This window comes from Schistocerca americana, chromosome 1 (assembly GCF_021461395.2).
Source record: "Schistocerca americana isolate TAMUIC-IGC-003095 chromosome 1, iqSchAmer2.1, whole genome shotgun sequence".
Lineage (NCBI taxonomy): Eukaryota > Metazoa > Arthropoda > Insecta > Orthoptera > Acrididae > Schistocerca > Schistocerca americana.
Window position 1 is genome coordinate 919,440,456 of NC_060119.1, and position 26,632 is coordinate 919,467,087.

A 26,632-nucleotide genomic window follows, 5' to 3' on the forward strand; every position below is an offset into this window, starting at 1 on the left:
TTTTGATAGAGTAGCAACAGCCAGTTAACTATGAACTGTTTTGGACATGAACTTTTCCGGTCATAGCAATTTCTGTAGTCCATGTAGTTTTGTCTGTGTATCATCTAAATTCCATTTTTCATTGTCATGTATTATTAAATTTGCTCAGGCTTAAATCTGATCAGCGTAACTGGAAGCAATAAATTAATTATTAAGTAGAAAAATAAATAAAATGTCCTGGATATATCTAATTGGTAACCATCAACGTTGCAAGCAACAGTAAGATTGTCCGAGAAATTGGCTGCCGAACCATGTCTGATACTTATTCAGTACGGCGATTTATTTTTGAGGACGTATAAACACTGTAAGAGCTTATAAGCGTGCGCGCCGGTGTGTGTGTGTGTGTGGGGGGGGGGGGGGGGGGGGGCAGAGAGACAGTTCATTTCTGTCCAACAAAGTTATATAGTGTTGTATAGTGATTCGGCGAGATAATGTGATTACATTTTTCGTCTGGTATGTAAATTAGACCTCGTGAACTGCCTCATGAGAGGTCGAAATTTTTCGTCAGCATGTGTGGTGGACAAGTAGTCAGTTTAAAGGATAGAATACTACTGTTGTGAATAAGTAGTTTAGGTGGTTTTGTCCGATGCTTATAACGGGCTTAGTCTACTCACAAGCCATATAAACTTCAGTTTTCGAGCAACTGCTGGCATTTAGCGCGCGGAGTAGCCCCGTCGGAGGCTCGAGTCCTCCCTCGGGCATGGATGTGTGTCGTCCTTAGCGTAAATTAGTTTAAGTTAGATTAAGTAGTATGTAAGCTTAGGGACCGATGACCTCAGCAGTTTGGTCCCATAAGACCTTACCACAAATTTCCAAATTTCCTTGCATTTAAGAGAAATAGCACGATGTGTGTGCAGTATGCCTGGCAAGTTAGCTGCGACTGTAATACTGTAATTAGCATAATCAAACGGTTAACGTTGCATTACAATTGCAGACATAAAAATCTATTATTAGACCTATTGCATTCCAGAAGTTTCTGAACAATGTTCGATGTTTATGGGTAGCGCTTGCATTCGCTCTATACGGCGTGAACCAGAAAACTAAACGGCAAACTTCCAGAGGTGGTTGTATGGACCAAACCAAGAAAAAATGTCCAGAAACTATGGGCTCGAAAATGCATACTTTAATAGCTACGAGCATTTATTCATCTTTGCTACGGTGAAACACATTTCTTCTACTGAACAAGTGCCCGTAGCTCTAAAGGTATGCATTTTAATGCCCATGTTTTTTTTGTTTTGGTCCATAATACCTCCTCCCAAAACATAGAAAGCAACCAGCTTGAAACGGAAGTGAAATGTTTCACAGTACTGAAGATGAACAAGGGCTCATAGCTAAGGTACACGTTTCAGAGCCCATACATACTACATTTTTTTTCTAGTTTTGGTCCATACATCCACCTCTGAAACTTTGTCTGTGGCGTTATGGTTCACTCTGTGTATATTGTTCAGTATTTGACACGACGAGTGCTACTACACGTGTAGCTGTAATTTTGTTTTTTTTTTAATTTATGGGACTTAACTGCTAAGGTCATCAGTCCCTAAGCTTACACACTACTTAACCTAAATTATCCTAAGGACAAACACACACACACACACACACACACACACACACACACACACACACACACCCATGCCCGAGAGAGGACTCGAACCTCCGTCGGGACCAGCCGCACAGTCCATGATTAGCTGTAATTGAAGTTATAAACATTCTTTTCTCTTCGAACTGCCTACGTTAAAAATCGAAGGAAGAGTGAAAGGAATTTAGTCCATTTTTACTCTTTGCATCTCGCACATTTTAAGGGTAAATGATTATTGACGCTTAATGGGTTTCTTCCTCGCTAAATTTCTTCCTCGCTAAGCTATGTGGAAAATATTTTGTTGGTCGCTCATGTGTATTATGTTCTGAGACGCAAACATGTCTTTGACTGTAGATTTCCAGTTTCGGCTGATTGACTAAATCGTATGCTCGGAGTCCAGGTCTCGTCACATCAACCGACGGGCGGAGCTGTAGAGTGGAAAGAAGCTGTAAGTGTTACTCGTAGATCTTGTTAACATTTTTACTTCGTGATTTTCAAAAAGTTACAAGAGCAACTAAGGAAGATTCATTTGTATTTTTTTCTAAACTTCTGTAATTCAAACAGCATATAGCAGGAGAGGGAGACATCAATGTACACCGATGCCTCTGGTGCTTAAAGTTATCCTTATGTAAGTTGTATGATCCATGCAAAAGTAGTGCAGCCTCTCCATTCCAGTTTTCTATCAAGTAGGCCTGGCTCTATGTCTGTGCTCAGCTTTGACTAGCTAAAGTGTTTTTGAAGTTATGATTCTTATTCCTGCATGTCTAATACTTTGTTGCAGATCTATGCTGCACGCATTTGCCATGAATGTACACTTCCTATTTATGTGTTACGACTACGTGTGTCACATCCTTCATTATGAATCGCTAAATGTACTTCTAGAATACTGATTATTCTGATTTTCAATCACATTTTGTATAACATTGTCTGCGATTACCTGCTGTAAATGTATTTATTACCCTCAGGCAACGTCCCAGCTCGTCCACACGGGTTAAGTACAGAGAACAACGCCCGTACACTTATGATGTAGGTCACTAAACCACAAATTGCTTAAATGCAATGTTTAAAAAAAATGGTTCAAATGGCTTTGAGCACTATGGGACTTAACTTCTGAGGTCATCAGTCCCTTAGAACTTAGAAGCACTTGTTGTTGTTGTTGTGGTCTTCAGTCCTAAGACTGGTTTGATGCAGCTCTCCATGCTACTCTATCCTGTGCAAGCTTCTTCATCTCCCAGTAACTACTGCAACCTACATCCTTCTGAATCTGCTTAGTGTATTCATCTCTTGGTCTCCCCCTACGATTTTTACCTTACACGCTGCCCTCCAATGCTAAATTGGTGATCCCTTGATGCCTCAGAACATGTCCTACCAACCGATCTCTTCTTCTAGTCACGATGTGCCACAAATTTCTCTTCTCTCCAATTCTATTCAATACCTCCTCATTAGTTATGTCATCTACCCATCTAATCTTCAGCATTCTTCTGTGGCACCACATTTCGAAAGATTCTGTTCTCTTCTTGTCTAAACTATTTATCGTCCACGTTTCACTTCCATACATGGCTACACTCCATACAAATACTTTCAGAAATGACTTCCTGACACTTAAATCTATACTCGACGTTAACAAATTTCTCTTCTTCAAAAACGCTTTCCTTGCCATTGCCAGTCTACATTTTATATCCTCTCTACTTCGACCATCATCAGTTATTTTGCTCCCCAAATAGCAAAACTCCTTTACTATTTTAAGTGTCTCATTTCCTAATCTAATTCCCTCAGCATCACCCGACATAATTCGACTACATTCCATTATCCTCGTTTTGCTTTTGTTGATGTTCATCTTATATCCTCCTTTCAAGACACTATCCATTCCGTTCAACTGCTCTTCCAAGTCCTTTGCTGTCTCTGACAGAATTACAATGTCATCGGCAAACCTCAAAGTTTTTATTTCTTCTCCATGGATTTTAATACCTACTCCAAATTTTTCTTTTGTTTCTTTCACTGCTTGCTCAATATACAGATTGAATAACATAGGGGAGAGGCTACAACCCTGTCTCACTCCCTTCCCAAACACTTCTTCCCTTTCATGGCCCTCGACTCTTATAACTGCCATCTAGTTTATGTACAAATTGTAAATAGCCTTTCGCTCCCTGCATTTTACCCCTACCTAACTAACCTAAGGACATCAGACACATCCAAGCCCGAGGCAGGATTCGAACCTGCGACCATAGCGGTCACGCGGTTCCAGACTGGTGCGCCTAGAACCGCTCGGCCAGCAATGTTTAAAATAATCGCAAAGAAATCCAACCTAGTTACTTTGAAACCCCTTCAAACATTACAGATTTCTGAGGCTATGAAAACAATTGAATCGTGAGAATTTTCACACAAATATTTGTTTCAAATTCTGTGGTGACAAATTACACACAGGGAGGTGAAATCCAGGTTTGCATCCGGAAGTTCCAAACGTGGCCCGCTGTACGGGTGGCTGGAACGGGTCTGACCCCTCGGCAGCGAAATTAACGGCCCCGGTAGGATGTTAAGCGGTCGCCTGCTAATGATGACAACTCGTACGTCTGGCGGGGTCCCCGGAATAAAACATGAGGCCCTGCCCAGATTAATGTGCCCCTACTACAGCAGCTATCCCTACTTCCGCGCCACACGCTAACATTTCGCTCGACTTTTCGTTTCTACGCCCGCTTGTTCAGAAGACTGCAGTACATGTCCCCTGTGGACATTCGACGTTCACATTTCGCCAGCCACGGTAATCGATTTTTGCAACGCTTTCACCTGATTCTCGGAGCACCAGAAAGCTTTTTTGTGTGTATCGCTCCTACTGATGCAACATGTAGTACAGGGTGTTTCAAAAAGAATGATCTGATTTGAAAACTCTGTATTTATTGATAAAACATACTAAATACATGGGGTGAATTGTAAAATAAAATATTGAAATTTTATATATGCTGTTACAAATGCTCTATGGGCCTACCAGCAGCAGCACAGAAACCGTCTGGACGATAACTATATTTATCATAAACTTTACGCAACGTAACTGATTTTACAGAAGTTACGGGTGCTGTTATTCTGCTCTCCACGTCTTCCGTACCACGAGGTAAAGGGGCGATGAACACAATTCCCCTCATATATCCCTACAGGCTCGTGTGGTCTTCCAGCGTTGAAGCATAGTATCAGTGAGAAAATGATGTACGTCGTTGTGCCATTGTAGTGAAGCTCCATTCTGCTGGAAAATAAATTCATCAGAGTCTGCCCGAAGCTGTGCAAAAAGACAACTCTGCAGCAGGTGATGATAGACATTCATGGACTCCGCTCAAACGTTTGCCTTATTATTTCCATCAGAGGTACGAATTCGACTTGGACTCTTACCTTTGTACAAGCATCCTGTCACTTCAAATTGGCGATACCAATAACGAACTTTTTGGGTGCAGGCGGATCAACACCAAAACGCCGACGAAAAGCATGCTTGACTGAAATCACCGACCGGCTCTTTGCAAACTGCAACATACACAACACCTTATGTTGTGCGGACGCCACCTCACTTCCGACTGACTGAAAACTGCGAAGACGCAATAACGACATCTAACGTCCATTTTCTGAAACTCTAGAGCACATCCATTCAGACAACACACATTGTCTTGCCGGCATGTCCCATGTTTCGTAATTATTAACGTCCAAAACCATGCGTTTCTTTTTGAAGCACACAGAAATTCTGTTCACCTTCATGTTCCTCGCGGCATCGGATCTGCTCTGCTGTTTATATTATCTGCATACAAAAAAATGGTTCAAATGGCTCTGAGCACTATGGGACTTAACATATGTGGTCATCAGTCCCCTAGAACTTAGAACCACTTAAACCTAACTAACCTAAGGACATCACACACATCCATGCCCGAAGCAGGATTCGAACCTGCGACCGTAGCGGTCGCGCGGTTCCAGACTGTAGCGCCTAGAACCGCTCGGCCACACTGGCCGGCTATCTGCATACACTGTATAAAAAAGAGACTCAGTTAAATCGTCACTAAAATGAATTTGCGGAATACATGTTTTCAATTGTACCGTAACTTGGTAGTTACGTAGTTTACAGTTTCATAGCAGTTGACTATAGGAGTTATGAAATCACCTGTCACAAACAGTAAATATGCTGCCTCATAGGTATAGTAGCATCGTATTTATAAGGGTGAATGTTTGGATTCTCGGTCTGTAACTTTGTTTCAACGTTTCCCTGTATTACTTGATCCGAGCAATGTGGTAATTCTGCCCAGAGCATTATTTTGACACGATTTTTACTACGGATGAGATGTGCTTCATTTCAAAAATTACAGTAACAAATAACTGAATCTGGGACACTTAACCGGAAGCTTCTAGCAAACGAATTGTGCGACGTACCCGTCCATAGCAATTTATGACACATCGAGAGCGGCGATCCATGACAGCCCAATCGCTGATCACAATACGCGGAGACTGCTCGAAGTACGGTCCAAAGAGCGCACATTTCGCTAGCAGTCTCTTTAGCGTTAACAAAAGAAATGGTTCAAATGGCTTTGAGCACTATGGGACTTAACGTCTAAGGTCATCAGTCCCCTAGAACTTAGAACTACTTAAACTAAACTAACCTAAGGACATGACACACATCCATGCCCGAGGCAGGATTCGAAACTGCGACCGTAGCGGTCACGCGGTTCCAGAGTGTAGCGCTCAGAACCGCAGGCCACACCGGCCGGCTTTTAGCGTTAACAGCTATCAAGTTACTTTAACTACACACACTTCCTCCCCCACTTCAGTGATTGAATGTCGCTTTGCATCTGTGCCTCCACAAGCGTCCATTAACGACCTATCGTTACGTGGGAAATTTTAGTCGATTCGGCGTTACGTAACTTGTCTGACCTTAGTGTTGTTCTGATGTTCAGTCCGAAGATTGTATCTGAACTTTGTATTGTGCACGTTCCACTTCTGTACATTATTTCTACGCTCAGACAGATATGTACTTTCAGAAAAGATTTCCGAACAGTGAAACTTATATTCGATGTCAACAAATCCCCTTTTCCACATGGGCTTTTCTTGGTGTTTCCAGTCCGTATTTCGTCTTATCTCTAATTCGGCCAACATCTATTTTGCAACTCAAATACAAGAGCGCTCTGAAAAATCTCACTAGAAGATTTGTGTTGCGAAGTAGCGAAGATGAACAAGTGCTCAGAGCTCTTAAGATGCGCATTTTGGAGCACATGTTTACTGGACATTTTTTTCTTGTTTTGGTCCATGCTACCACTTCCCAAAATATGTAAAGCAAGTAGGGGTTTCAGAGCCCTTATTTACTTGACTTTTTTTGTTTCGAATGATCATTCCTGTCCTATCCCTGAACACTGTGCATCACTTCTGAAACACCCTGTATAACAATAATAATTACTGACGAAGAAGACTAGACATGTGAATGCCACAATGTTCACAATCGGATGTGCTCACAATATATTTTATTTACTGTCGGACCCAATCACAAAATTTTTCTTACGATCGAATCTTCAGAAGCTGGAAGGAATATATAAAAAAGAAATTACGAAACGTAATTTAAAAAAGTATCTCTGCTAGTTGAATAAAAATAAAATAAAATATTGGTTGTGATGCATGTAATACGTTATGATACTAACAAGCTAACGTAAAGTTCTCGCGGCACCATTGGCGCTAGAGGCGCGTCCTTTGTATATGACTTCAAAACATGAAAACACTTCAGTTGTAATTCTGCATAATTCAAGCAGTAGACATATGAGCATTATAAAATAGCATATTAAGTAAGATATACTTTAGAAAGACAGAGCATACTTCACTAGACATTTTAACGAAAGAAGATTTTGAAGGCGACAGGCCATAACAGGATTTTTCATAGTAGGACAGATTATGCATCACAAAAGATGGAAAAACAGGATTTGAACGTTGACACAACTAGAACCAGTCAATATGCGTACGTAAGAGAGCATATCGTAGAACGCTATGTCGACCGTTGGTGGCAGAGTATTTACGATGGTGGTCATTTTTAAGACGGCGTCGGCTCAACTGAAGAGCGGCACAGTGCCTCCTTGCGGGCATACGACGCGTTTCTGGTGGACGAGAGCTCTTGGGGTGCTGGTGGACCGTCACTGACGAGGGCACATAAACGAACCTGGTGAAGGGTTGGTTTTTTGGGGAAGAGACCAAAGAGTGAGGTCATCGGTCTCATTGGATTAGGGAAGGATGGGGAAGGAAGTCGGCCGTGCCCTTTCTAAGGAACCATCCCGGCCTTTGCCTTGAGCGATTTAGGAAAATCACGGAAAACCTAAATCGGGATGGCCGGACACGGAATTGAACCATCGTCCTCCCGAGTGCTAGTCCAGTGCGCTAACCACTGCGCCACGTCGCTCAGTCCTGATGAAGCTCGGCGGATGTGTAGAGTGGGCAAAATAGTACAATAATTTTTTTTTTTGCACCCAGTTTCACATTTAAAGGGTTAAACACACCCCTTTGGTGTGTTTTGAAGGAATCTCTTCAAAACGACGGTATGTAAAAAGTGTTTCTCATATAAAAGTTGATATGTACTTAATGTTGTTAAAAACTGTATAATCGAATTTTGTAATAATTTAAATACGCCACCAACGTTAATTAATTCTGAAAATTGAAACAAGTTGTTCTTTTATGTTTTAAATTTCTTTTTACAGTTTCACATGTGTTTAATTGTTAATTGAAAACAATAAGTCACTCATTACTACGATTCAGGACCAGTACAATAACGATAATATTTAAGTAATGCATAAAACATAACATTCTCTTGCACCATGAACATAAAATGAACGATATTTCTTTACATAATATACACGACAGAGAACACAAAATATATCAAAATTGAGGAGGATTTCAAAGTGTCGCGGGTGGCCCTCTCATCCTTATTTGTGTCAGGCATATTACAGTGCCTTGACAAAGAGAACTGGTTATGTACTAATGACTCCAGCTTTAGTATACTGTTACTCAAATGGAGATTGATATAATAATCATTCAACAGAACGAGACCTGAAAATCTTCTCACAATTTTCTTCCAACATCGAAATCCTTATACATCTCGTGATTGTACCTGCGCCGTCGAGCCCTTTTGGTGTTCACCACGTGAACAAGTTGCTTGTCCTTGGGTATGACGATCAAAACGGTTTATCTCGCTGACAGTCCGCCTTCTCATAGTTTTAAAAGAAACTAATGGTGAGACTGGACCGATAATTCTAAAATTTCTTTTCGAAGCCCCAGTCTTTGAGGCAGCGTCGAATTCTGGTAAACAAGCTTCTCACCAGGTCAAAAGATATTTGAAAAATGTTTTGTTTCCCAGTGAGGAAGAAAAAAAATCTTTATTATTGCTATATTGTTGAGGCCCTCAATGTATAAAAATACGAACTGCATTATTTTGTTCCTAGTACGCATCCGCCTATTTTCATCAAGATCGTTTCTTGACATTTGGGAATTTTCTCATTGTTGGCGAACATGTACCGGGCGATCAATGAGTCTGTATAAATTTGAAAACTTAATAAACAACGGAATAATGTAGATAGAGAGGTAAAAATTGACTCACATGCTTGGAATGACATGGGGTTTTATTAGAATAAAAAAAGTTCACAAAATGTCCGACAGATGGCGCTGGACAGCAAAACTTCAGTGACTGCGCATGACAATCGTGTGTAAAAGAAGCTGTAATGAGAGAGAAAATCAAATGCCCCAGGAGTCGCAGCATGTTGACGTTACCTGAAAAGGCGCTTTTAGTGAAGCTGTATTATCAGAATGGGGAATGTGCTAGTTCAGCGTTACGATCCTATCGCCATAGGAAGGGGATTCGAACGGGTAAAGGTTCGTTGACAAATGCAGCTGTGGGCAGAATGATTTCGAAGTTCGAAGCCACGGGTTGTTTAGACGATAGACCCCGTAGTGGCCGACCGAGCACAAGGCGTAATGCTGCTGAGACAGTTCAGGAAGAAATGGAGACTGTAACGGGTTCGTCTATGCACGGGGAAGTCAGCGCTTGTGCATTCGCACGTTGCACCGGCATTCCATGTTTGGTTGGCACTTAGGCGTACCCTCCGATGATATCCGTACGATTTAGTGAAGCGGAGGGCATTTGTGATGTGGGCGTTTCAAAAGATGACGGAAAATGACGATTGGTTGAGTAACGTGTTGTGGACCGACGAAGCTCATTTCACGCTCAGAGGATCTGTCAACGCCCACAACTGCAGAATTTGTGCTACCGAAAATCCTAGAACTGTCGTGGAAAATCCATTGCACGACGAGAAAGTCACGGTATGGGTTGGATTAACCACATCTACCGTTATCGGGCCTTTTTTCTTCGAGAAAATGCGTGATTATGCTTTTGTAACTGCTACCGTGACGGATGAGAGGTACGCCGATATGTTACAGAATCGCATCATACCCAGCCTGGATGACAAAAACCTGCTGGAACGTACGACGTTTATGCAGGATGGCGCTCTACCCCATATTGCTAGACGCGTGAAAATATCTCTTGCGAGCGTCGTTTGGTGATGATCGTGTGCTCAGCCGCCACTTTCGTCATGCTTGTCCTCCCAGGTCCCCAGACCTCAGTCCGTGCGATTATTGGCTTTGGTGTTACCTGAAGTCGCAAGTGTATCGTGATCGACCGACATCTCTAGGGATGCTAAAAGACAACATCCGACGCCAATGACTCACCATAACTCCGGACATGCTTTACAGTGCTGCTCACAACATTATTCCTCGACTACAGCTGTCGTTGAGGAATGATGATGGACATGTTGAGCATTTCCTGTAAAGAACATCACCTTTCCTTTGTCTTGCTTTGTTATACTAATTATTGCTATTCTGATCAGATGAAGCGCCATCCGTCGCACATTTTTGGAACTTTTGTATTTTTTTGGTTCTAATAAAAACCCAAGTCATTCCAAGCATGTGTGTCAATTTGTACCTCTCTATCTACATTATTCCGTGATTTATTCAGTTTTCAAATGTATACTGACTTTTTGATCACCCGGTAGTTCCCCGAAATACTGTGCGAAAAATCGCACATACCCGTGTATGGGAGCAAATTTCACTGGACGCAGTTTCCACACATCCAGAGAGCTCCCCTGGCAGTGCGGGAGCTCGTGCAAGGCACCCGCATCCCTGCACCGCAGCGCGCCGCCCGGCCAGTAGGCAGGCAGACGGCGCCGGCAGCGCTGCCTGACTTTCCCCGCGCCGCTTTCGGAACCTCCTTTCTAAATTCCCGACATTAGCGCCGACAAGGAAACGGCTTTTAGCTCTCAATATCGCCCGCCCCCAGCTTTCAGCTGCCGGCCGTGACGGCACCCGTCCTCCCCCCCCCCCCTCCCCCTTCCTTTCCCCAAATTCTTCTCGACAGTCATAAAGCAGCTGCAGCTGTAGCGACGTGATTAAGGGGAGCGATAGACCGTAAAGAGCCCCCTTCGCGCTGCTCCGACGTTGTAGCGACCCGTTTTGTAGCCTCGCAGATTCGCACTCGGATTACCAACCTGCGGGACGTTGCCAGCCGTCCGGTGTTTACACAAGACCTGGTGCTTGACACCAAAAGAACACTTAAATATCTCCCACATGAGAGATTTCAGTCACAAGAAAAGAAATCAGGAATTTGCAAGACTGACATCGAAATTTTCACGTCTTTATGTAGCCACTATGTTTCTGTGTCTTAGAAGTTCGTTACATGCGGAGTATATCTTACGTTTCCAATAACTGATTGTGCATTCGGGTGAATGAGACAGCAACCAGCCACAAATTTATTTTAAGTTCTTTTATTCAAAAGGTACCGTTACCGGTTTGGAATCATTAAGATTCATCTTCAGACGGCTTTCATGCTTTCATTACAACATGTGCTGCGTTTTCTACTGTTTACTTATCCTAAAATATAAATAATATATATTTATAAGCACGTCACAAAGATGGTTGGGTTACAGATTTGCATTGGGATGTGACTCACGTGAAATGTCGGTTTGGAGTACTTGTTTTCATAGTATTCGTCCAGCAGACTACGTTTGCAGTTTTCGCTGCATTCACATCATTGCACACATAAACTTGCATAATTGAGCGCTTCAGATTTGTCACTGAACGCATTTTCACCACATTTCTATCGCTGCACAGGTAAATTTGTATCACTGAGCACTTCAGCTTAGTCACAGAACAGACTTCTAACATGCACCACATGTCTGGATGGATATATAGTGTTTACAAACATTTGAGTGTCAAAGATTCTATGATATATCGTAATATTACAAAGAAGCTACAGGTTTGGAAAGAAGTTCATATATTCACTTATGCACCTTATACGCCTTTCACACCAGTGAATACTGCTACACTAATTATAAAGATTTTCTACATCAAAGCTTTTTTTATACATATATATGGATAAGACAGTACATTATTCATTTACATTTAGCATCATGAGAATTGTAGTAACAGATAAATTTTCTGCTTGGTCTGCAGATAGGTGTAGGATTACTATTTACTTTGGAGGGTGGAAATTAATTTTTCGAAATTTTTCAGGAAAGGGGTGCTGGTTTTGTGTGTGTATATTTCTATTTCTTCTGCTGGACGAAAACTACGAAACCAAGTACTCAAAACCGACATTTCACGTGAGTCACATCCCAATGCAAATCTGTAACTCATCCATCTTTGTGACGTGCTTATAAATATATGTTATTTATATTTTAGGATAACTAATCAGTAGAAAACGCAGCACATGTTGTAATGAAAGCATGAAAGCCGTCTGAAGATGAGTCGTAATGATTCGAAACCGGTAACGGTACATTTTGAATAAAGGAACTTAAAATAAATTTGTGACTGGTTGCTGTCTCAACATCATCAACATTTGTCCACAAATTTCTCATTTTATTTTATTTTATTTACGCATCTAGTTCCGTAGGACCACACTGAGGAGCAAATCTCCACGGTCATGGAACGTGTCAGTACTTGGAATTACAGCATAAAAGTAATAACAGATAAAATAAAATGTTTATGAATCCAAAAAAAGTCAAACCATAAGTTTAAGTAAACACAATCAACAATATAACATACGAATCAGCTTTATTTTTCACGGGACTCCTCGACACAATAGAAGTGATCCATGAGGAGACTCTTCAGTTTAGATTTGAAAGCGCGTAGAGTACTGCTAAGATTTTTGAATTCTTGTGGCAGCTTATTGTAAGTGGATGCAGCAGTGTATTGCACACCTTTCTGCACAAGAGTTAAGGAAGAGCGCCCCAAATACAGATTGGATTTCTGCCTAGTATTAACTGACTCAAAGCTGCTAATTATTGGGAATAAGCTGGTATTGTTTACGAGAAACGACAGTAAAGAATATATGTATTGATAGGCCAATGTCAGAATACCCGCGCTAGTGAAAAGGGGTCGACAAGAAGTTCGGAAACTTACACCACTTATTGCCCGCCGAACTGCTCGTTCCTGAGCCAAAAATATCCTTTGAGAATGAGAAGAGTTAGCCCAAAATATAATACAATATGACATAAGCGAATGAAAATAAGCTAAGTAGACTAATGTTCGTGTCGAACGATCACTTACTTCAGATGCTGTTCGAATAATAAAAATGGCAGCATTAAGTCTTTGAGCAAGATCCTGAACGTGGGCTTTCCAAGAGAGTTTACTGTCAATCTGAACACCTAGAAATTTGAACTGTTTGGTTTAACTAATTCTATTAGTTTAACTGATTCTGTAAAATTAAAACGTCGGGTTTTGTTGACTTCTGTGTTAGAAACAGTACAAACTGAGTCTCAAGGTGATTAGCGTTGGTTTATTTTCTACAACCCATGAACTTATGTCATGAACTGTACTATTTGAGCCGGCCGAAGTGGCCGTGCGGTTAAAGGCGCTGCAGTCTGGAACCGCAAGACCGCTACGGTCGCAGGTTCGAATCCTGCCTCGGGCATGGATGTTTGTGATGTCCTTAGGTTAGTTAGGTTTAACTAGTTCTAAGTTCTAGGGGACTAATGACCTCAGCAGTTGAGTCCCATAGTGCTCAGAGCCATTTGAACCATTTTTTGTACTATTTGAAACAGAGCCAATGTTGCACACAACATCCTTTACTACCAAGCTAGTGTCATCAGCAAACAGAAATACTTTAGAGTTACCTGTGGTACCGTTCTCGCTTCCCGAGCACGGGATCTCGGGTTCGATTCCTAGCGGGGTCAGGGATTTTCACCTGCCTCGAGATGACTGGGTGTTGTTACGTCGTCTTCATCATCGTTATTCATCCCCATTACGGTCGGAGGAAGGCAGTGGCAAATCACCTCCACTAGGACCTTGCCTAGTACGGCGGTGTGGGTGTCCCTCATCGTTCCCCTACGCTCTCTCAAGGAGTACGGGACTTCATCATCATCATCATCACCTGTAATATTAGAGGGCATGCCATATCTTTGGAGTACAATGAATCAGTCGTTTCTTTGCATGTTGTTCTTTCCTTTGGGCCCAGAGTGTCTACATTCTCTCTGACCTTTTCCTCCTCTCGTCTTCCGAGATGGTGGATTTCGATTTTATTTTAAATCTGTCGTCGAACCTTATTTTTTCTCTTTAGCACGTATCTGAGCTGTTTTATCGAGCAGTCACTATTCTGTAGTTTTTAATTCTCTTAGGTCCTTTTCACTTTCCGTAAACCAATTAGGTTTCTGTGCTAAGAACAATCAAGACTTTAGCCGTCTACATGCACTGAAATAAATCAATGCTGGAGGCTAAAATTTGTGCCAGAGTGGCAGTCGAGCCCCCACGCTCCGCTTCTCTAGAACGGCTGCCTTAAACAGCCACGGCCATGTGGACACGCTTCCCGTCCGGATGGCCGTCCAAATTCTCAGTCTGTCAGGCGCAAGCAGCGGCCCCATCCACTAGCACCACTGCTCGTAGCATTCGCTAAGTTCCGCAGGATTTCGAAGATATGGTGCGTTCGCAATGAAAATACCTAGAACCGTCCTCTCTCATGTAACTATTGATGTGTGGTGTCTGTTCTGTCGGACACCAAATGTTTACAATTTGGTTTTTTTTATTTGGTTATGGAAGAAGTCAAAAATTTGTTTAGTTAGCCTGTTCGAGTTTATTCTAAGAAGATGTTCATAAAAATTTAGTAATTATTAATTTATTCATTATAGAATTTTTACCAATTTCTAGAGATGGTTGTGATTATGCTAGTAAATTGCAGATTTAGCAATGGCAAACACTGTGGTTATAGCAAGCACTACATAGCTTACACTGAGGAGCCAAACAAAATGGCACACCTGTCTAATATCGTGTCACGGGTTATCTGCTCCCGGAGCGTGATAATTATTGTAAACTACCTGCTCCCCAGACAGGGCGTTACTACGCCCCAATAGACCTGACAAGTCGAGGTTTATCTCTACATTAAAGCCTAACTGTGGCTATGCCCCCTGCAGGAGATGCCTGCGTTTACTAAGCTCAGATACCCGTTTTTGGTGAACTCGTACCGCTGACACAGTTAAGAAGCTGTAAAGTCGTTAATTAACTGCACTTTATTGTATTGTTATAAATAGTAGGCTGTAAAAGACACTACTAATATGTTACCCAAAAAAAAAAAAAGATGGCAATGGCTGCTAATTAGAATGAAAAAGCAAGGTACATTCCTGGTGATCATCCCGCGTTTTCGAAAGACGTATCATGCGATTCTAACGAAAAAAAGAAACATTCTAAGCTGAATGAAAATGACTCTGATGAAATACGGACCTGGTAACGGAGGCCTACAAATAAAAATATTTAAACCAACTTGTGACAGTATGCTGTTTTCCAGTAAAAATTTTCCTCTTAGAGTAACTGTATCACTCATGCATTCAAAAGGTGCAGAGGCAATGATACTCGACTTTATAATGCTTATTTTGTTCTTTCCCAAACTGAGACACGAATTCATACCACTGAATCTATCTCATGTTGAAATTATTTTTATGCACAACCTCCCATTTAAATCTTTCCTTACACTCCTCCTTCCTACAGTATATATTACGCGTCAGCAAGATGCTAAGATTCGCCACTACCTACACTCTCATAAATGAACCTGTTTTGTTGTACCAGTCACAACTTTATTACAGCGACTCCAATCGTTAGCTGTCAAGCCATTGCGATATCGGAATTTATAATTCTTGAACGTCTTGTTTTTTTTTTGTTTTTTTTTTTTGATATCTAACAGCAGTAAACCGGCATTTGACACTAAACAGAATATGAATAAAGCAGGTATAGCTTTCTCGTCCACGATAACAGTACAGCTGTCGAACCCCGTATTACATCAACGAAATTGCAACTGATGCAGGTTACGAATTTGATTTAAATTGTTAGCCGGTGCCCTTGTCACATAGTCTTTAATGGGTGAAATTCTAAAATATCCACTCCATGGGTTACTGAAGTTTAAGTCTTCGCTAGATGTTGGAGCCAAGGACTTTGTTTTATATTTTCTTATGACACGGTGCCTCGCTGAAGATCGTTAAAGAAGATACGAGCATATGGAATAGGTTCACAGATAAGTGAGTGGCTCGAAGACTTCTTAAGTTATAGAATCCAGTACGTTGTCCTCGACAGAGAGTGTTCATCGGAGACAAGGGTATCGTCCGAAGTGTCCCAGGGAAGTGTGATAGGACAATTATTATTCTATATTTACGTAAATGATTTGGCGGACAGGGTGTGCAGTAATCTGCGGTTGTTTGCTGACGATGCAGCCGTGTTCGGTAAGGTGTCGAAGTTGAACGACTGTAGGAGGATACGACTTATACAAAATTTCTAGTTGCTGGCTCTAAATGAAGAAAAATGTAAGTTAATGAGGATGAGGAAGAAAAGCAAACCAATAATGTTCGGATACATCATTAGTAGTGTCGTGTTTTACACAGTCACGTCGTTTAAATACTTGGGTGTAGCGTTGGAAATACGAAATGAAACGAGCATGTGGGGATAGTGGTAGGGAAAAAATGAATGGTCAACATCGGTTTATTGGGAGAATTCTAGGAAAGTGAGGTTCATCGGTAAAGGAGATCGCATGTAAGACATTAATGCAACCTATTATGCTCGAGTGATTGGGATCCGTACCAGGTCGGATCAAAGAAACATATCGAAGCAATTCAGAGGCGGGCTGCTAGATTTTTTACTGACAGACTGGAACAACAAGCAAATATTACGGAAATTCGTCGGGAAATGAAATGGGAATCCCTGGAGGGAAGACGACATTCATTTCGAGGAATACTAGTAAGAACATTCAGAGAATCGGCATTTGAAGCTAGCAAAAGAACGTTTCTTCTGCCCCCAACATACACTGCGCGTAAGGACCACGAAGTTATATAGGAGAAACTAGGACTCATAGGGAGGCGTATAGGTAGCCGGTTTTTCCCCCACGCTATTTGCGAGTGGAACAAAAAAGGAAAAGATTAGTACTGTTACAGGGTAACCTATGCAACGCGCCGACCCGTGGAGTGCGGAATATCTATGTAGATGTAGATATAGAGTGAGCTGTCAAACTTCCTTTTGTTACTTCCAAATTACAATTTCCAGTGGCTCGTTCGATCTTTTCGAAGTCCTAGTACCGATTATTTCCATAAACTTCGTTACAGAATTAGAAAAATAACTGTATGCTATTGTAATTGAAGATTTTCATAATTTTCCTGAAGTATACATCCGAAAGGTGAAATTATTTTTTACATGAGCCCAAGACTGTATTTTTGTGTTCTTTACACAGTCAGTAGCAATCCATTAAGTCTTAGCTGTGTCACAGTTCTCATACTTTGCGAAAATTAGCATATCAAAGCAAGGGTTGTCATCAGGCAATTGATTTTATACAGGGTGGTTGGAAACAGTGTGAAAAGCTCGCAACGCTATTTACGAAATGGCTCTGAGCACTATGGGACTCAACTTCTGAGGTCATTAGTCCCCTAGAACGTAGAACTAGTTAAACCTACTTAACCTAAGGACATCACACACATCCATGCCCAAGGCAGGATTCGAACCTGCGAACGTAGCGGTCCTGCGGTTCCAGACTGCAGCGCCTAGAACCGCATGGCCACTTCGGCCGGCCGGTATTTACGGATAAGTAGTGCTGGAAAATAACAGTTTATAAAAGAAATATCGGTACGTTGCGCCGAGTTAATTAGCCTTTAATTAGCCGTTGCGCGCGCACATTCAAGCGGCCCACCAGATGCGATCAGTTACATGCTGTCATAGCGTAGATGATAGCGCACGAGACTATTCAGCCTTTGATTCGGGTTCGATTCTTACAACGCCCAATGTACAACTTTTGTATCTCTCTCTTGCTCGGTTTTAGAAAAACTAGACGAAGGATACGTTTGGCGATACCGCCTCCGGGGGGTGGCTTGAATTTGAGAGCGCCACGCCTCATTGGCTAACTTCAATGTTAGTTAACTCGGAAACGGTGCAACCTACCGAATTTTTTCTTAACAATTATTTCGCAGTACAATCTACCCCACAGCACCCTTACGAGCTTTTCACACTGTTTCATACGACACCGTATATGACCATCGGAAACAGGCGCTGGCGACTCAGCAATAGTTAAGTCTTCTCGCTTTTGATAACTCCTGAGAAGAGAGAATGACTTTTGAGTATCGACTCTGTCACAGTACTATCCGTTTGATATTATCTCATTTAAATGCCAACTACGCACACACGAAGAAAAAAGTCCGTTTGTGCTCTTTCCAATTAGTTGTAAAAACTTATTTCAGATGTTTTAGTGTACCTGCTGATCCAGTTTTCAATTTCGTCTGGGAAGATAACAAAGAAACTCCACGTTCCGGCCTTGTGGATAATGCTCATCGCGTGTCAAATCGTCACTCGAATGCGAGACGGAGGATGTGGACTCAGCGGCCCACGATCTCTTCAGTGTGGATGCACACCAAGCTCGATCTCTACAGGAACCAGCCCAGTGTTGTGAGTAATGAGGATAATGGGCAAGAGGCACTACATTAGCAGTGCGTGGATAAGTTGAGAAATTGGGTTTGATGGGAAGCGTGCTAGGGTAGTCCGTGCAGTTGTGATGACGGCTTAGTGATAAGAGCATCTGCGTATTAAGCATGAGACGTGGGTTCGAATCCCAGTCTGACACACATTTTCAACTTTCTTCATTGATTTGAATCGATGTCCACTTGCAGACAATGCCTGTAATTCCTTTGCGTCTTGTTTCCACAAAATTTCATTGCCGTACAATCACACTTTTTTCATTGGGGACCTCTCAAGTAGCAAAAGTTTAATTATCACAATCCAGTATATGTTCAAAAATGGTTCAAATGGCTCTGAGCACTATGGGACTCAACTGCTGAGGTCATTAGTCCCCTAGAACTTAGAACTAGTTAAACCTAACTAACCTAAGAACATCACAAACATCCATGCCCGAGGCAGGATTCGAACCTGCGACCGTAGCGGTCTTGCGGTTCCAGACTGCATCGCCTTTAACCGCACGGCCACTTCGGCCGGCAGTATATGTTCCTAAACCCTGTTGCAAATCGACGTGATATGGGTCCATAATTCAGTGGATTACTTCTATTTCCATTCTGGAGTGTTCGTGATCTCTGCAACTTTCCAGCCTTTCGATACAGATCTTTTGTTGATAGAATGTTTGTATATGATTGCCAAGAATGGTGCTATTGTATCAATATACTCTAAAATGAGCCGAACCGGGACACTACCTAGATCAAAAGAATCGACTTCATTAAGTGATTTACACTGTTTCGCTACCCTGAGGATATCTACTTCTAAGTTATTCATGTCAACAGCAGTCATTTATTCAAATTCTTGAATATTTACTTTGCTTCTCTGGTAAAGGACTTTAGGAAAACAACATTTAGTGACATTATCATCAGTACTGCACAGTGAAGGTATTAACTGTCTTGCCAGTGGTGTACTCCACATAAACCAAAATCTCTTTGGATTTTCTGTCATATTTCAACACAGTTTCACAGTGGAAGAGATTAAAAGCATCTCCTATTTAAGTCCAGGATAAGTTTCGAGCTTCAGCAAAACAACACCAACATTGGAGATTGGCGTTGCCAGTTGTAGCGATCTTGGAGCCACTACTTTCCACTCAAGTACCTTGTCAGTTGGCATCGTTTGACTGAGAACATCAACTGCTCGCACCAAGGAAAAAATGCCTGGCAGTGCCGGGTACTGACCCCGCACCTTTTGGGTGGCAATCATACGACGTTTTTCGTCACGAGACTTGTATAACACGTTCTCAGTCTTCTCACCGTGGCAAACTGGAGTGACAAAAGAAGATTTCGACGACAACGGTCATCACGTAGTTTGATAATGGAAAATACGGTATAAGCAACCGTCGAATCTCAAGTTTTTAATTTAACGCGGTGTGAAGTACGAGAATAAACTCCGTTCCCAGTACTCATAGAAAATAGCTTTCGTCTAGCCAATCGCTTTATTTCGTTTTGATATTCATCAACATATTATAAATTACCGACAGCTTTTACACCATCCACAATGTGCGCCTGCAGATCCCGGCACGAAGGGAACGGAGAAAAAGCAATGAAGACATATCAGAATGGTGGAAGTATATCGTTGTTGGCCATTATAGGCATTCTTACACTGAGTGAAGTTGTCTCGCACTGAAAAATTGGATTCATCATTCTGAGACTGGTGTAGGAGTGATTGAGAATTATAAGGTATTTTAGGGTACGCCGATGGAAGAACCATATTTGCAAGTGGCGATTCCCCATAACTATTTCTGAAAGACTACACAAGTTCATACATTACACTTCACCGAACTGTCGCTGCCAGACTAAGAAATAAAAGATACATGATGACTTGGAACTATATTCCAAAATACTTCTTCAGTCGTCTAGGGAAAGATCTTTTTGCAGCACGCTTCGTTCTTCGAATTACGTAATTAATTAATATACTGTACTTGCACGTATGTTTTCTTTCGAGAAACGAACTGCTTTGTCGACGCTACGAGTAAACATTAATGCGGAACTCATTCTGCTTCCGTTGTGTGTTTTGGTCTAATATGTCTGTTGAAGCAACATTTGCTTCATAGCGCTCAATCGAACTACAGATTACTAATTTTGTACACTTTTATTTACGTCAAGCGTGGTGTACTTTCAGTAGTCATAGCGATGCATTGTCACTAAGAAAGCAGTCTTTGTTGATTTGTTAATTACACGATACATTCCGGGACTGCGTTCATCTTCCGGTGCTTTAATTCAATGTTTAGGTGACGAAATCGTTGACGGAAAGCATTAATACATTTCTTAGTAAGACTTGATGCGTAGCAGGTGGTTTTTATCGCTTCATTTTTCTAATCTTAGCTCTGTTATCATTCTGGCGTATGTAAGCATATGAGAAATAGCCCCAAGCATTACAGGCACTAGTCTCGGGACATTAAAACTCAATCAGCGCTGTCGCGAGAACGTCCTTTAATGTCATCGTCCATGAAGTGAGGAAACATTCATCATTCCGAGGAGGAAGCAGTCGCCAGGAGCAGTTTTTAATGAGAAATGGCGGGAGTAATCATTAACGAGGTGCTTAACAATAATATGAAGACGTCTCTCGAAGCACAGCAGCGTCCACACAGCTTTTACACGCAATAAGCCGCGCTGTCTGGTACGAGTACGTCGCCAACGACGACGCCATCAGAGCAGACTAAGAACAGCAGCCGTTTTAAGGAGAAAGTGAAACAGCGACACGATCTCTTATGTTATGGCACTAAGACGGAATTAAAAATTTGCGTGCAATGTGCTTGTTGTTGAAGCCATTAGTCTTAATAAGTTACTTGCATCTAAACGCTTACGAGGCTAAGGTTGGTGTGTTTTAATAACGTCCGCAAAAATGCTTTTAGCTTGTCTCAAATATGGATACCAAATGCTGGGAAACTCTTCTTCCTCTCCTTCTTCTTCTTTCATTCTTCAACCCAAAAACTGTTGGGCTCGCCAATCCTTCCTTTCTTCTTGATGCTAGTCTTTTGATGCTCTCGTATCTTCCGCCAGCGTTAATTTCGTCCCTGCACTATCTCGGTCGCCCTCTTTGCCTTCTACTTTCCTTAATCGCAACTATCATGCTACTGAGTTGAGAAGAAGTAGATGACTAACCATGTTCTTTCTGCTAGCAATGACGATTCAGAGTAGGTCCCTTGTCTCTCCTGCGGTTCTCAGTTGTTGTTCTTTTGAGACTATGTCAACCCACCATATCTACAACATTCTCGTTCAACACAACATCCTCAGAGTCTAATTTTATGCTCCACGCAAGTATATATTTCAAATGCAAATGCACTATCTGTCGGTTAAGACCCCCTTTTCCTCATAAACTGGCAGAAATATAATGTTGAAATTTATGTCACATTCTACAGTATACGGTTCCGCGTCAATGTACAACATGTAAACTTCTACGTCTATAGAGTCAAAAGATACGGACATTTATGTCCCATCTTTTCATATTTTGTCACTATCGATATCAAATAACAGGCAAAAATCATTGAAATTCTCGATTCCCAGGATGGAGGAACTACCCCATATACATAATTAAGTTTGTACGGAATCCTAGGTGCACGAGACCTGTTCGCATTTATCTGGATTTTTTCTGAGCCATTCTAGCTTTAACATCCATTGCTCTTCTATCATCCGCAGTAATACAACCTCCGAAATACCTGGAAGAAGACAATTGTGCCACCTTTTCGCCTTCAGTGTGCACAACTGCGTTGTTTTTCCCATCTCTTATATACTTCATGACTTTTTCTTTTATTTTTGTCCATCTTCACCACACAACTCTCTAACTGATTCATCTTGTGAGGCGATGTCTTAGCACATCTTCGTTTCTACCCAGTAAAGTAATGCCATATGCAAAAGTATCGCTCGTAAACCTTTCAGAAACTGGGAAAGTTGTTGTTGAGTATAATGCATATAGCACTTCTTTCTGTGGTTCAATATTTGCAGTGTAGGAGGATATTTATAATGCTAATCTGTGTCCAAGATAGCCCACAAAGTTTGTAATGTATACTCCTGTAAATATTGGAAAAAAGTTGAAAATATATGTTCAGAAGCAAATATATGCTGTTTCAAAGTGAATATATGGGTTTTAAGGCTTTGTACCTTTTGTTACATTTAGCTTACAATTATAAATAATACATCAAATGAAAGAGCAAGTATAGCATTTTTTCTTAAAAGTGTTCAATGTGAGTACCATCGTCACACATCTAGTCGATAGGCGAGTTTTTCCAAAATCTTTCTCACTATGTCTATAGTAATTGTTGCAACAATGCTGTTTCTGAAGTCGGATAGTTCACCTGGTAGCGGAGGCATGTACACATCATCCTTTATGAATCCCCAAAGGCAAAAATCGGATGGAGTCAGATCGTGTGTGAACATGAAGATAATATAAAACGAGGTCATCCAGCGCCTTGTGGCCAATCCAGTGGTCGGGTACAACGTCGTTTAAGTAGTCGCTTGATGAGTTATGCCAGTGAGATGGCGCACCATTTTTCTGTCAAATAAAATGCTGAGTTTCATCTTCTTCCAGTTGAGGAAAGACTCATTGTCCTAGAGCATCAAGATGAGAAACACCAGGTACAGAGTCCGGAGCCGCGCGACTGCTACGGTCGCAGGTTCGAATCCTGCCTCGGGCATGGATGTGTGTGATGTCCTTAGGTTAGTTAGGTTTAAGAAGTTCTAAGTTCTAGGGGACTGATGACCATAGATGTTAAGTCCCATAGTGCTCAGAGTCATTCGAACCATTTGAACCAGGTACAGCTGCTTAACCGGAAAAGTCGAGAGGAGTCTCGTTGCAACTTTACCATCTCATGGGGATGCTCACCCCCATTTCCACTTAGGTGAAATGGCGATTCATCATCGAAGGCGATAAGATCCAGAAAATTTTCATCTCATGCAGCAAAATTTCGTTTGAGAAATTGGCACGTAAACCGTAGTATGTAAGCTTTAGATCTTGTAATAACTGTGAACGACAAGGACGAATTGATTTCTTGGGACTACGCATGATAGACTCTCACTCGTTCAAGATGTTTTTCATTCATTCTTGGTCATTCCATACTCCTCCATTTGCGCACGGATATACAGACAAATCTGTTTGGGTTCCTCTTTCATTTGAGTATTATTCATAACTGTAAGTTGATGGTAATAAATATTACCAAGCCTAAATATCCCTATATTCATTTTGAAACACCCAATGATTTTAGACAGATAATCAATAGCGTGTACCATTCCCCATCGTCCTTACGACAGCAGCGATGATTCGTGGGCGTGGACTTCTCGAGAGACTGAAACTTTATGCAAGGCATACTGATCCAAAGCAGTTCCAAGGAGATTGGTCGCAGTTAGAGCTGAGGTGATCACGATCTCTCTCGATGGCGTTCGCTGTGTGCTCAGTTGGACTGCAAGCAGGCCATCCGCGGATCACATAACCACCATAAAGTATGCAACATGTTCACCACAGCTTCAGACGCAATTCGGGACCAATGGAGTGGTGCACTGTCTTGTTGAAGGTACTCGTCGCTTGCAGATGCACTTGAGGGACGGTGGTACCCGGGAAATTGACAGATAATTCGTCGGGAACAGTCACTACGTGAGAACATCTGTGCCACCTGCCTGAACCTTGCCCTATCGATATGCGGATAACATCGCTGCATTTAGTTTTTCGATGTACTCTTAATCTCCCACAGGCAAGTACCGCGATCCGTCATTACTGGTGACGTTTTCAATCCTTCGAGTGCCGAAAGGTGACATTCACGTGCTCGAGCTAATACCTTTGTCCTGCATCCTGCATTAGCACCGTTACTGATGTATCGTGATTGCGTCTGTGCTCAACAGCGAGAAGATGGTTCTGGCTGATATTCCTGTTTTCCTGTTATAGTTCAGAAGTGAACTAATGAATGTTTACCCGTACGTGGCTGCTGTACCCGTTACTGCAATCAGAAATAGTCTACGGAAGTTGATTGTCGGCAACGATTTTCCAGGAATTGAGGGACTTACGATACACCCTTGACATGGTGGAAATAAAAGCCTGCATAGCCTCCAAGATAGTTTCCCTTACATCAGGCACACACGATCCCACGCTCAGCTATATCTCTCAGTGGCAACAAGTACTTCTAATCCAATTTGCTTATGAGTGTATTAGGAGCAAAAACTGGCATCTCCAACACAAAAGACCGATGAAACTCAGCTGCTAGGACCATGAAGTGAAAAAATTGTTGGCATTCCAATGTAGTCAACACATTCCATCATCGAGGGCATATGTATCTTTCACTTTTAAAAAGATCGCGTATTTCAACAGTTACAGAAGACATATATATTGCAGCAAGATTTGCTGAATAGTGCTAAAAAAATACTAGAGATAATAACTGATTCTGCAGCAGATTATTTTTGGGAAAACATGGCACAATCCAAGTAATTAAAACAGTGACTTGCTCGTAGTCCAGCCGCGGTGGCCGAGCGGTTCTAGCCACTTCAGCCCGGAACCGCGCGATTGCTACGGTCGCAGGTTCGAATCCTGCCCCGGGCATCGATGTGTGTGATCCCCTTAGGTTAGTTAGCTTTAAGTAGTTCCACGTTCTAGGGGACTGATGACCTCAGATGGCGTGTGACGAGGGCCTCCCGTCTGGTAGACCGCTCGCCTGGTGCAAGTCTTTCGATTTGACGCCACTTCGGCGACTTGCGCGTCGATGGGGATGAAATGATGATGATTAGGACAACACAACACCCAGTCCCTGAGCGGAGAAAAAATCTCCGACCCAGCCGGGAATCGAACCCGGGCCCCAGCTACCGGGGGTGGACATGACCTCAGATGTTAAGTCCCATAGTGCTTAGAGCCATTTGAACCATTTTGAGCGGACGTCCTTTGCTAATCGTTTGTCTTGAACCTGTTGACTCCCTTTCTATGAAGTTTTAACCGACGAAAGGGGCAGAGTTGTGGTATATATCTTTCCATTCGTTTAGTCGTTCAACGGTTTGCGACTTGGTTGCTATATCTATGACAACATAAACCAAAAATGTGTTTAAAAATTTTGTGCATGAAATGAGCTGCAACCGTAGGATGAAATCTTCTTGTACGATTAAAAGCAACCATACACTCCAAAATGGGACCCCTTTTACCATGCTTTCAACGTCTATAAAATGTCTTCTTCAGATGGTAATAGTGACAAAGTGAACAGGTTCTCATTAGGATGCAAACACTATTCAGGCATACTGGGTTACATGTCGTGGCGGAGATGCGTTAAAATATAGCCGAAAGGCGACAATCAGACATAAAATTTAAACTCCGTAATAATAAAAACATCCGCAACATGGTGGCTGCCGTTAAATATTACCTCGCCAGTGAACAGTTAGTGCACTAGTATCGAGTACGCAAGCCTGGGCTAAGGAAAGCATCCTGTAAGAGAGGGCACTAGTAGTATGCGCGAGGAGCGTGCGCGATAATGAATGACCATTATATAACGTTAAAATTCAAAATATGACATAAAAAACCAGATCATATTTAACTGTTTACATGTTTAAAGTTAATAAAAAGGCAACAAGTAATTTAGCAGCCAGACAAGGTCAGTGTGGTAAAAACAAATTGCGTAAACGATGAGCTAACGCAATCAGAAAATAATAGCACAAAAGACCAGTGGGGAGAAGTGGGAGAAGAAGGAAAAGGGGTAAGTGACGGGTAGAGGAAGGGGAGGAAACGGGGGTGGAGATAGACATGGGAGAAGGGGAAGATGGTAAAACGCGTATAGCTTGTAAATATAACATATTTGAAAAATTGTGAACATCAGAACCTCTAGAAATACGTTTACATCATAACAAAGAAGAAATACAATTACCACGGGAAAAAATGACATGTTCAATAGACATGTGGAAAATCGAGACACATCTATGTTACTTTAACGAAAGTAGGGTCTGAAACTAACTAGAAAATTTATATTTTTTTATATTTGACCGACATCTTTCGGCTATTTTTTTAAAGTACCTTCGCCACAACATGTAACGAAGTTAAGTCTGAATAATCTTTTGT